Source organism: Theobroma umbraticum, unplaced genomic scaffold (genome assembly GCF_002168275.2).
Source record: "Theobroma umbraticum cultivar Fairchild unplaced genomic scaffold, ASM216827v3 scaffold_115.0, whole genome shotgun sequence".
Taxonomy (NCBI): domain Eukaryota; kingdom Viridiplantae; phylum Streptophyta; class Magnoliopsida; order Malvales; family Malvaceae; genus Theobroma; species Theobroma umbraticum.
The window spans coordinates 1,099,360-1,102,601 of NW_018397284.1; positions in this window are offsets into that span (position 1 = coordinate 1,099,360).

A 3,242-nucleotide genomic window follows, 5' to 3' on the forward strand; every position below is an offset into this window, starting at 1 on the left:
AGAAAAATTATAGCCCGTTGCTCATTTTGTTTGGAAGTAATGTGGATACGGTGGTGTGCCTGGTCTTAGGTAAAGGGTATACTATTTTGGTTGCAAATAATTACATATTTTTTATTTTTTTTAACATTACCAAAAATGAAATCTTGTATTTTTATTTTACAAGGAGATTAATGAGATATATGTATATAAGGATTCTTTCTCAAAGAGAATAATTCAACAATATTGTAAATCTATTGTAATCTAATAGAATCACATTGACTTCATCTATAATTTATACAATTGTTATTGCGTTTCTGGAACTCAAGGTTGTATGATAAATGTCAACTTAAATTTGAAAACTAACTCTTGAAATTAACTAGGAAGATGAGTTTTGGTAAAAATATCAACAGTTTGATATGAAGAGAACATACAGTTAGATGACCAGTTTCTTGAATTACATCATGCCGCATAATATGGACAATCAATCTCAATATACTTGATGCATTGATGAAACATATCATTGTGAGCAATTTGGGTAGCAGTACAATTATCACAGTGAAGGACATGGGTAAAAGATTGGCCAATGCCCAAATCCTTCCCTAATCGACTAAGTAAAAGTAACTCTAAAGTAGCATCCATAAGAGCATGATACTCTAACTCAAAACTAGAACACACAGTTATTGTTTCTTTTTCCTTTCGCCAAGAAATGGAAAAATTGTCCAAAAAGGATAATAACCAATGGTTGAATGACGATCTATCATATCACGTGTTTAGTTAGCATCAGAATACTCAAATAAAATTAGAGAAGAGTTTACAGAGAAATCAAATCCATGAAAGAGTGTGCCTTTGATATAGTAAAAATATGCAAATAACTAAAAAGTGAGATAACGACGAGCAACTATTAATTGTCTAAACGAACAACAAAAGTGTTAGATAAAATGCTTAAAATAAAGTATGACCAAGAGGGGATGACTTGGTTGTTTTAAAATTTTTCAAAACATAGTTAAAAATAAAACTGAAACCTGTAAAGATGATGAAGAAGGAAAAAGCAATACAACCCATTAAGGTTTAAAATTTTTCAAAATGGTTGTGAAAAGAATACTCTGTTCAGGAAATTGCAACAAAGAGAGAAAGAATGAACTTTCTAGTTTTCTCAGCTTTGCTTTGATGATTTTCTGTTATTTCTTCTTACTAAATGACGTCTTCATAAAATTATTTATAGTGCCTTGTGGTTTTTACCTATTTGAGTAAGTTGAAACCAAATTTCTATCCATTAGGACCACTTAAATCGCGTCATTCATACTTCAGGGATTAACCTTTGTAGCTAGGGATTGACCTTTGCTTTAGTCTGGAGCTTGTGAGGATCGACTTATAGATGTGTGAGGGGTCGATCCTTTTTGTCTGATTTTCATCTAGAGCATTTTTGTTTCTTGATAATCGACTTTTGCATTTTTGAGGTGTCAATTCTTCTTGTCCCACTTGAAAAGTCAAGAGCTTTGTGTTTTTCTGTGGTTGACACTTACTTCTTTAGGGGTCGATCCTACTTCCACATCAGGTGCCAAAATTGAATTTCAAACTTGCTTTTGGACACTCCAATCTTATCTTTTAGTACCATTGTTATGCCAAGAAATGGAAAAATTGTCCAAAAAGAAATGAAAACCAGTGGTTGAGTGATGATCTATAGGATCACTTGTCTAGTCAACATCAGAATACTCAAATAAAATTAGAGAAGAGTTTACAGAGAAATCAAGTCCATGAAAGAGCATGCCTTTGATAAAGTATAGAGTACATATAATAACTAAAAATGAGATGATAATGAGAGCAACCATAAATTGACTATCTAAATGAACAACATAAGCAACACCAGGTTGAGTCACTATGAGATAAGCTAGAACCACCAATCAGTTTACAATGAATAATAAAAGACATCATTCATTAGAGTAAGTTCATAGGAAGGAGTGGAGACAATTTTGATATCAATAATACCAACTTTAGAAAACAAGTCAGGAGCATACTTAGCTTGAGAAAAATAGTAACTATCACGACCTAAACTTGGGGTCCGTGATTGGCGCACGAGCCTAGCAAGCAAGCCCACTAGACCCAAGCAAGCCTTAGAGTTTACAACCATATAATACAAAGCTAAGGGATTCCTTAATCAAATGTTCAAGTTAAAACCAAATATAATATATTATCCCAGGCACATAATTCATACAAATGTTTGTAGGGCCATGCATTGGCCATCCAAGACGGGTTGGTACATAACGACCTTTACACAAGTCCAATGGTACATCTTGCCTACATACATTGCAGCCAACCATATAAGGAAGCTTGTGACAGACTCAGCGGAGTGAAACATCAAAACGGAGACTTACCGGATGCCAAAATTGGTTTGTAACTGGGCAACTTTTACCACATAACTTTGTGGCCTATTTATCTGCACATGGTACATAAATGGGTAAGTATTATAATGCTTAGTGAGTGATGCAAATAAACAAAATCATACATACATACATATATATATACACACATGCATACATATATATATACACACACGTACATACATACATATATATATAATATAACACATAATAAATATTGCACTCTGGATGCAACCACATAATCCAACAAACATCTTTAGACATAGGCCATATCATTATCCCTAAAATCTCTAATGTGAAGGCCTACCATCATTCTTAATGTCTCTAAAGATTATCACATATATATATACACACACATACATACATACATACATATATATATAATATAACACATAATAAATATTGCACTATGGATGCAACCACATAATCCAACAAACATCTTTAGACATAGGCCATATCATTATCCCTAAAATCTCTAATGTGAAGGCATACCATCATTCTCAATGTCTCTAAAGATTATCACATACATCATTAGGCTTACCCTTAAAACCGATCAAAGTTATTCAAATCATTCTATTTGGCACACTCTAGTTGCCGGAGTATCACATCATATTCATATGATATTTATCTAAGCCTCTCCATGGCTATCTCACATCATATGCAAATCAAATCAACGAGTGGTCCTCCCTTAGACATTAAATCATGCTCGGTGGCCAACCTGTAAAGAATCAAATCATACTCAAGGTAAAACTATTGATGGATAAGCAAATCACGCATGTGCTGAAGCAACGGGCGGAGAACAAATCATGCATAGTGTCAAAGTAGCTAGCCGAGAATTAAATCATCGATTGGAGAAATCTCCTGACAATCAGCATCACTTGAAGT